This window comes from Ranitomeya imitator, chromosome 2 (assembly GCF_032444005.1).
Source record: "Ranitomeya imitator isolate aRanImi1 chromosome 2, aRanImi1.pri, whole genome shotgun sequence".
NCBI classification, from domain to species: Eukaryota; Metazoa; Chordata; class Amphibia; order Anura; family Dendrobatidae; genus Ranitomeya; species Ranitomeya imitator.
In genome coordinates, this window is record NC_091283.1 from 233,925,371 (window position 1) to 233,935,824 (window position 10,454).

At 48.7% G+C, this 10,454-nt stretch overlaps 1 long non-coding RNA gene across 1 annotated transcript; it reads right to left on the reverse strand.

The window, feature by feature from the left end:
* Positions 1-5,392: 5,392 nt before the first annotated feature.
* Positions 5,393-9,994, reverse strand: LOC138667327 (uncharacterized). The gene is made up of 2 exons (XR_011318716.1): positions 9,941-9,994; positions 5,393-5,700 (listed from the first exon to the last, which is right to left on the reverse strand). It is a non-coding gene; the product is annotated as an uncharacterized lncRNA (long non-coding RNA).
* Positions 9,995-10,454: the final 460 nt, after the last annotated feature.

A 10,454-nucleotide genomic window follows, 5' to 3' on the forward strand; every position in this document is an offset into this window, starting at 1 on the left:
CCCAGAGTTCTGAGGGATATAGGTACATCACTCCTCTCCCACCATCCCACAGACTCCTCCTTTCTCAGCTAAGATCATATCAAAGGCTAGTCGGTTTTTGAGGGTCATTCTAGTGTTAGGGCCTAACTCCTCAACTATACCCTGGAAAGCATCACAGATAAAATTGACAAACCTTTGTTCACTGTAATATATATAATTGATCCAATCAACATTTTTATTAATCTGCACTTGTGGATTAATGAAACAAAGCTAGCATAGATCTGGTTCTGGGCTTTAAATTGGTCAGGCACCCCCCTTGGCACTCCAATGCCATCGACATATACTAATGGATCTTCTTCATAACTCATGTGGAGCTGATCGAGACTTCTCCTCTTTCTGGTATATTCATCAGGTGTCTCTGGATCCCAAGGTAAAATCTTGAACTTCTTGGCTAGTTTAACAAGGGTGCATTGACCTGTCCAGGCATTAGGCAACCTAGGATGGAGCTTACCATCTCCACATAACCAATAAATATCGTACATATACTGTGTATGATTAGCTAGCAAGTCAGTATCTAGGGAACTGTTCTCTTTGCAGAAACCTGTCTCGAAGACCCCTACTGATATACCTGTAGTGTCGTGGGAATTATAGCAGGTATAATTGTCAGCTAACACAGTTATGCCTCCTGGGACCTTTAGTTTGGGTTCTTCATGAATTAGTGGAACATAATCTGAGCAATCAGTGGGCTTTAGACCCTTCAACAGATTCATAACACAGGCAGTGGTATTGTCATCAGGAAAAAAAAAACAATGCATGTGTGTATAGATGTGTATTCGCTGCAGCACAAGCAATACATCCTACAGAAATATTCTGGACTCTTACTTTGTATCTTACCCATTCTAACCATAAATTTTTCCTTGGGACTGTTTGTGTTTCTATGGAGAAGACTTCTTGCCAACTAAGACCTGGAATGGGGATTACTTCATTAACTATATTTTGCAAACGTTCACCTGGGCCTGTTTTAGCTGTACTGGTAATGGGGGCCTTGGTTGGTCTGAAGCTAATATCCTGGAGCTTTATATAGCTTAAATTCCCATAGTATCCACCATTAAACACATGAAAATATCTTCCCAGTACAATTGTTATCTCTGGTAACACATATATAAAACTGGATAATTCCCTCTACCACCCGCTGAGTCTCGGGGCACTTGACTACATTGCAGAAATCAAATCACCAGATATTTACCGGGGCCGTTAGATTTACCCAGAGAACAGTGGCACCGGAATTCTTATTTACAATAGGGGCCGGAAAGGTAGGGGCGAAGATGGCCCCCAGCCTCAGGACCAAAAACAACAGCAACATTTTCCTTCGATCATCACTGTGAGTAAGCGCTGGTTCGGTCTCTTTTGCAGTGTGACGCGTAGATCCAGGTGCTCTTTCCTTCAAGTTTTACTGACATAGCTTTTCACGACCATAAAACCACCAGGCTTCAAATTGTGACCAATATCGGTTTCTGCTGAATCTGGAAGGGAGAAAGAAACTAAAACATTTTTTTTTTTTTACTAAACTGAATAACATATTGAACAGCACGGTCAGTTTCTTCTGACAACTACTGAGACTGAAAATTTACAACTGAGAACCTAGCACCAAACAATATCTCACATGGGGACAGGCTATGTTTTGCAATAAGGGAAGTACGAATGTGTAAGAGCCCTGGCCATGGAGCCGTAGTCTCCTGCATCATTTCGGTCAATTGTCCCCTCAGCGTGCCGTTCAGCCTCTTAAATTTCTCACTGGATTGTAGAGAGTATGGAGGGCTACAGTGGATCCAAGCATTGTCAGAACCTCCTGATACACATGAGAAGAAAAGGCCGGGCTTTGGTCACTTTCAGCAACTTCTGGAACACCATATCTGCATATAACTTCCATCACCAGTTTCTTTGCTGTGGTCTTTGCAGTCACGTTGGTAACGGGGAATGCTTCTGGCCAACTGGAGAACATGTCGACAACCACCAGACAATATTCATATCTTCCAGACTTAGGCAATGTGATGTGGTCCACCTGGAGCTTTTGGAAAGGATAGTCGGGCTTAGCAAGATACTTTGGGGTTACACGTTGAAGTTGACCGGGATTGCAGGTCTGACAGATACCTCGATGTGTGGGCCCATGCGCCCACGTGGCAATAGCAGGGTACATCTGCTTAGGGAGACACACAAGTTGGTCCTTTTTCCAGCGACCATTGTCCATACGTGCTCCATCAGCTTCCACTGCTTCACTTCTTCCTTTGGAGATATTCTCTGCATCGTCATTAAGCGGTCTTGCGGGGTCCGGCAGAAAACCTCAGTCTGTCGTAGATCATCAGGTTCCTGTAGAGTCAGTGTTTCTTGTAACTGTTTACGCTGAGAGCGTGTGGTCACCATAGCTGGTATGGTCTGTTCAATGGGCAGAAGAGCAGCGGCTTTTGCTTGCATATCCGCAAAGGCGTTACCACCAGTCTGTGGACTGTTCCATAGTACCATTCTCCTTAACTTTGATAATGGCCACCTGAGTAGGTAATTCGATTGAGTCCATGAGGGTTTTAACAGCTTCAACATTCTTCACTGAGTCCCGGCGGTAGTAACAAACCCTCGATTGGCCCATAGGGCTCCGAAATCATGAGCAATACCAAATACATACTGTGAGTCCGTGTATATATTAGCCCGTCTGTCTTTGGCCAAAGTACATGTAGTAGACAGAGCCTGACGTTCTGCTTCTTGTGCTGACAGGGAGGGAGGGAGGGAGTGCAGCTGCGTGCAATACAGTGTCTTCTGTAGTAACAGCGTATCCAGTGTGGAATCTTCCAAAATCATCAGCATATCTTGAACAGTCTTTCAGGGCCTTGTAGAGAGGTAGCATTATGCGGGATGTGTCCGGTATCCACTGACAACAATAAGTACATAGTCCAAGGAAACGTTGGAGTTCAGTCACATCCTTTGTAGCTGACGGCTATTTTTCTTTCTTCTGTGAGGTGTCTGGCACCCTGAAGGAGACAGTGACCCAAAAATATCACTTGACCAAGGCAGAACCGAAGTTTCGAGGCCGAAACCCGACAGTTCAGATCTGCCAGATACTTGCGAAAACTAACAGTGGCAACAATGGCTTCCTGCTCTGTCTGTGCACACAACAAAAAACAAAAAAATTTACCCACATACTGAAGCAGCGTGACATAGGGATATTCTAACTGCCAGGGTTAAAGACACTACCCGCCCCCCTTTTTTTTTTTTTTACTAACTGATTGGGAAAGGGCATGTAAGATACACATCTCATTATATTCATCTGCATGGGGGTTATATAACGTAAGGACCATCTGACCATCATCTTGGCTCACCAACTCTCTAGGTCTGCTCAGGTGCACTTATACGTCCATCATATTGTCTTTGTCTGTATAATGGGAAAGGTTTGTTCTCAGGGTCAGCCAATTATTTTAGCGTAGCTAGCTAGTCAGAGGGCTTCCAGGGATAATACTCCTGTATCTGTCTTACACTACCTGATGTGGTTGGTTCTCTGGTGGTGGGGGTGACTAGATGACCGGTTGGGGGTGACATGACATGCTGGTCTACAGCTCCTTCCCAAAAGGATTACTGTCAGCTTACTCCCAAAAGTTAATGTCCCCACTACCCACAATCCTGTGTCAGCTTCTTATATCACTACATGTGATCTTATCTGGACAGGATTCAGCGTAATTCACTTAGGTTGGGTTGCAGCACAGATTATACAAGTATTTCTCCAGTCTGGGTTTGTCTGACCGCAATGTTTACAAGTCCATCTGTCTTGTCTTGGTCTGAGAATTAACATAGCGAGGGAGATTTCCAGACACAGGGTTAAAATGGATATTGGAACGTAAGACTGTATTTGTGTAAGGGAGGGGGGCTGGAGCTGAAGCCCGGGCCACTGATAAGGAATGGAGCTGCGAGCTGTGTCCTTGCAGCTGTGGCGGGGGGAGGGGGACTAGAGAGCGAGTAAAGATCGCTGCAGCTGCTGATACAGAATGGGTTAAGTTCTTCTGGACTCAGCGCGTACTGAACCAAGGACAGAATATACACAACTCAATATTCTTCAGCGCAGCTGGCCCCCCTTTCTCTGGCCCGCAGCACAAAGAGGAGAAATCAAAAAACAATTCGCGCAGGGGTTCACCCCTCCCATCGGCTATAAACACAGAGATAAGAATTTACAGCATTCCTCAACACAAAAGAAGAAAAACAACAACGCAGCTATTTGACTCCCCCCTCCCATCGGGTGTCTCGGAAAACCACACAGAGTAGCGGAATACAGCAATTCTCAGACTTAATTCATTTCTACAAAACCGTCACACAACTCATATACCAAAACACCTTAGAAAAACTAATGATTGAGATATTTTATAGCCAAACACGGGCTCTGCATCCTCTCATCCTCCCTCTCCATCAACCTCTTTCTTTAAACCTCGCGCAACTCGCAGATGAGCTTGCACTTGTTCTAACAATCCTTTCTCTCAACATTCTTGACTGCCTTCTTGCCCTCCCGTGACTCTACTATTGTCTTGACTTCCACAGCATCCTCACTTAACTCGTGGGGCACGGACTTCTTCTGCCATAAGAGACGCAACATGACTCACAGAATACTACGCCCTTCTGCAGTAGGCCGCTGACAGCGGTAACAACACTGGTTTCCCAACAAAACAAACACGGAGCCTCTCGTTCGACGTGCTGTCCCTAACCTCTGAACACCAGTGATTAACAGTCTACCCTGTCACGATATTCTAACCAGTCGGGAGGCGGTCTCCTAGTGAGAGCCCTCCACAGAAAAACAGGTGGTCCCCTCTCGGGACGTCTTAATTACCTAGTTGGTACAATATCACAGAGGCTGCGTCTCCTATCCCTTATCAAAGCCGCCCCCAATCCACAAACTTCCTCAATCTTTCACTCTATCACTACTAGGCAACAGTCACGGGTAGGGTGGTTGAATGGAGTACAATGACCGGTGGAGGAGGTGTGGTGTACACGAGGACGCGCAGAGTGCGACGTCTCTCAGTTGCTGGTTCGAAGCGTGGCACTGGATCGTGCTCGGTCTCACCACTCGACCGGTCACTCCTCAGACCCAAGGAGACCACAGACTAACCAATAACGGCTGAAACACTAGCAAGTGTGACACATACATAGTATGTGTTCTCCACTTACCGTGTTTGGAGGGTGATCAGTCCTCGAGGTCAGCCACTATGGGTGTTGTCCACGGACGTCCAGGCATGGGTCCAGGGGGTCTCGGATCGCGGGCCACGCCCCACGTTGGTTGCGCCAAATTTTCGGGGTCGTCTCGACAATACCCTTCATCCACCAGTCATTCCAAATCAGATTAAGAGCATGTTGGTACCGGATAAGAATGAGTCCGACACAATGCTGGTTCAAACTCATTGCATGCTCGTGTGTAACGTCACAGCAACAACTGAACTTTATTTCCTGATACACAACATTACATGATCTATTGGGGGAAGGTGTGCAGAGGGCGGTGATAGGCGGGGGTTAAGCAATGTATCTACTATCTAGTATTCAGTCCTTCTGGTTGGCTCTGACGTCATCTGATGAATCTTCCTTTGTCCACATCTTGTTAAGTTTCGATTTCCAGAGAAATGATACTTGGCTTCTGGAATGTGTAACTTGTTCCTTCAGCCGTGTGAAAGTGGGGCAAAGGTGAATACTGGCAGCCATCTTAAATACAATTACATATGCATTAGCAAGCGAAGGGGAAAAACTTATTGTTTCACAGCATAAGTATATATAAAAGTACAAAAGTGTATAAAGACATATATTTTCACCTTAACACTTACATATCTGACTCCTGATCGGGGCGGGAGTCTGCAGAATCCAGACAGCAGCACTATGAGGCTATGTGCTGTCCGCATGGGGTGTACTTACATATCTGACTCCTGATCGGGGCGGGAGGCTGCAATGTCCAAACAGTGGCACTATGAGGCTATGTGCTGTCCACATGGGGTGTACTTACATATCTGACTCCTGATCGGGGCGGGAGGCTGCAGGGTCCAGACAGCGGCACTATGAGGCTATGTGCTGTCCACATGGGGTGTACTTACATATCTGACTCCTGATCGGGGCTGGAGGCTGCAGAGTCCAGACAGCGGCACTATGAGGCTATGTGCTGTCCACATGGGGTGTACTTACATATCTGACTCCTGATTGGGGCTGGAGGCTGCAGAGTCCAGACAGCGGCACTATGAGGCTATGTGCTGTCCACATGGGGTGTACTTACATATCTGACTCCTGATCGGGGCTGGAGGCTGCAGAGTCCAGACAGCGGCACTATGAGGCTATGTGCTGTCCACATGGGGTGTACTTACATATCTGACTCCTGATCGGGGCGGGAGGCTGCAGAGTCCAGACAGCTGCACTATAAGGCTATGTGCTGTCCACATGGGGTGTACTTACATATCTGACTCCTGATCGGGGCGGGAGGCTGCAGAGTCCAGACAGCGGCACTATGAGGCTATGTGCTGTCCACATGGGGTGTACTTACGTATCTGACTCCTGATCGGGGCGGGAGGCTGCAGAGTCCAGACAGCGGCACTAAGAGGCTATGTGCTATCCACATGGGGTGTACTTATATATCTGACTCCTGATCAGGGCGGGAGGCTGCAGGGTCCAGACAGCGGCACTATGAGGCTATGTGCTGTCCACATGGGGTGTACTTACATATCTGACTTCTGATCTGGGCGGGAGGCTGCAGGGTCCAGACAGCGGCACTATGAGGCTATGTGCTGTTCACATGGGGTGTACTTACATATCTGACTCCTGATCGGGGCGGGAGGCTGCAGAGTCCAGACAGCGGCACTATGAGGCTATGTGCTGTCCACATGGGGTGTACTTACATATTTGAATCCTGATCGGGGCGGGAGGCTGCAGAGTCCAGACAGCGGTACTATGAGGCTATGTGCTGTCCACATGGGGTGTACTTACATATCTGATTCCTGATCGGGGCGGGAGGCTGCAGAGTCCAGACAGCGGCACTATGAGGCTATGTGCTGTCCGCATGGGGTGTACTTACATATCTGACTCCTGATCGGGGCGGGAGGCTGCAGAGTCCAGACAGCGGCACTATGAGGCTATGTGTTGTCCGCATGGGGTGTACTTACATATCTGACTCCTGATCGGGGCGGGAGGCTGCAGAGTCCACACAGCGGCACTATGAGGCTATGTGCGGTCCACATGGGGTGTACTTACATATCTGACTCCTGATCGGGGCGGGAGGCTGCAGAGTCCAGACAGCGGCACTGTGAGGCTATGTGCTGTCCACATGGGGTGTACTTACATATCTGACTCCTGATCGGGGCGGGAGGCTGCAGAGTCCAGACAGCGGCACTATGAGGCTATGTGCTGTCCACATGGGGTGTACTTACATATCTGACTCCTGATCGGGGCTGGAGGCTGCAGAGTCCAGACAGCGGCACTATGAAGCTATGTGCTGTCCACGTGGGGTGTACTTACATATCTGACTCCTGATCGGGGCTGGAGGCTGCAGAGTCCAGACAGCGGCACTATGAAGCTACGTGCTGTCCACATGGGGTGTACTTACATATCTGACTCCTGATCGGGGCGGGAGGCTGCAGAGTCCAGACAGCGGCACTACGAGGCTATGTGCTGTCCACATGGGGTGTACTTACATATCTGACTCCTGATCGGGGCTGGAGGTGCAGGGTCCAGACAACGGTACTATGAGGCTATGTGCTGTCCACATGGGGTGTACTTACATATCTGACTCCTGATCGGGGCTGGAGACTGCAGAGTCCAGACAGCGGCACTATGAGGCTATGTGCTGTCCACATGGGGTGTACTTACATATTTGAATCCTGATCGGGGCGGGAGGCTGCAGAGTCCAGACAGCGGTACTATGAGGCTATGTGCTGTCCACATGGGGTGTACTTACATATCTGATTCCTGATCGGGGCGGGAGGCTGCAGAGTCCAGACAGCGGCACTATGAGGCTATGTGCTGTCCACATGGGGTGTACTTACATATCTGACTCCTGATCGGGGCGGGAGGCTGCAGAGTCCAGACAGCGGCACTATGAGGCTATGTGTTGTCCGCATGGGGTGTACTTACATATCTGACTCCTGATCGGGGCGGGAGGCTGCAGAGTCCACACAGCGGCACTATGAGGCTATGTGCGGTCCACATGGGGTGTACTTACATATCTGACTCCTGATCGGGGCGGGAGGCTGCAGAGTCCAGACAGCGGCACTGTGAGGCTATGTGCTGTCCACATGGGGTGTACTTACATATCTGACTCCTGATCGGGGCGGGAGGCTGCAGAGTCCAGACAGCGGCACTATGAGGCTATGTGCTGTCCACATGGGGTGTACTTACATATCTGACTCCTGATCGGGGCTGGAGGCTGCAGAGTCCAGACAGCGGCACTATGAAGCTATGTGCTGTCCACATGGGGTGTACTTACATATCTGACTCCTGATCGGGGCTGGAGGCTGCAGAGTCCAGACAGCGGCACTATGAAGCTACGTGCTGTCCACATGGGGTGTACTTACATATCTGACTCCTGATCGGGGCGGGAGGCTGCAGAGTCCAGACAGCGGCACTACGAGGCTATGTGCTGTCCACATGGGGTGTACTTACATTTCTGACTCCTGATCGGGGCTGGAGGTGCAGGGTCCAGACAACGGTACTATGAGGCTATGTGCTGTCCACATGGGGTGTACTTACATATCTGACTCCTGATCGGGGCTGGAGACTGCAGAGTCCAGACAGCGGCACTATGAGGCTATGTGCTGTCCACATGGGGTGTACTTACATATCTGACTCCTGATCGGGGCGGGAGGCTGCAGGGTCCAGACAGCGGTACTATGAGGCTATGTGCTGTCCGCATGGGGTGTACTTACATATCTGACTCCTGATCGGGGCGGGAGGCTGCAGAGTCCAGACAGCGGCACTATGAGGCTATGTGCTGTCCACATGGGGTGTACTTACATATCTGACTCCTGATCGGGGCGGGAGGCTGCAGGGTCCAGACAGCGGTACTATGAGGCTATGTGCTGTCCGCATGGGGTGTACTTACATATCTGACTCCTGATCGGGGCGGGAGGCTGCAGAGTCCAGACAGCGGCACTATGAGACTATGTGCTGTCCACATGGTGTGTACTTACATATCTGACTCCTGATCGGGACGGGAGGCTGCAGGGTCCAAACAGCGGCTGTCACGATTCCCCTGACCGCTGTCACCAATGGGTCAGGATTCACACCGTGACCGTCACCCCTACGTCACGGATTGAGGTGACTTTAGGCCAACAGACGGCTATCACATGTGCAGGGGTGCTTATCTTAGTTATCCCTCCACTCCACGATGTGATGAAAAAACCACACACAAGGCTATTGACCTCTTAGTTTACAGCAGGGGCTTATTCTAGGTATCCCACTGCTTTTCTATATACCACAAACTGCAGGGATTTATGTATATCCTGCTTACAGTTCCACTTAACACTTGCAGCTCTCTGGCGCCCCCTTACTCTCAGGTCAGATTAGGTACTGCACCTAGGGTAATTAGTCGCCAGACAGACTGCCTGCTATGTACTGGCTATTGGGCACGCTGCAGCGACGCGATAACTACTCCCACTCAGGCAGGAACAATAATTATTAACGCCGCAGTCACTACAGCATCCCTCAACAGTCGGCACACATATCGCTGCCACCAGCTTCGATTAAACGGGTCCGAAGCTAACCCAACACAGTAGCGTAATTCTCTTCAGCAGACAGGGTACGGTTTAGAACAGGAGAACGGACTAATATATAATAGTATATCCCATTAACAAATTAGGCAGTGCTTTATCAAAAATATTTTATAAAGAAGTTACAAATGAGACAATTGCAAATATGTACATGGGTAATTATAACATAAAGGGAATAAAAGAGAAAAGATAACACTCACATGTTAAAAGCATTGCAGGCAATCAGGCTAGGGCAGTTTCCATACATCCCAGTCCATGGGATGCTGCTGGCTTCAGGAGAAGACAAGAAGTCAGGAAGAAATCTAGCAGAGAGTCAGCTGGGGATGTGTGCAGCCAGTTATACTTTCAAGGCTGTGACATCACAGAAGGGCTGGCTTATCCAGACCCTCCTCTCTCTACATTCTGAGTACTTCAATCTTAAATTTATCTACTTGCTATAACTTTGCTACAAAACATGACAGAGTCAGACTCAACCTATCATTCATCTCGGATTAACGTGAGCATTCTAATGAGATCAAATATGTCCTAACTGGGATACATATTTACAGAGAAATCCCTACTTCTTTACCAGACGGAGTTAGAAGCCCGAGTTTCATGGGATGTGTAGATACACCGAGTGAGACTAAGAATATATATTTTCGTATTTCTAGCTTAAATCGTTTGCCTAATATCTAACAAAAACTAAACAAAGAATCTTTCATGAATTTTTGGAGC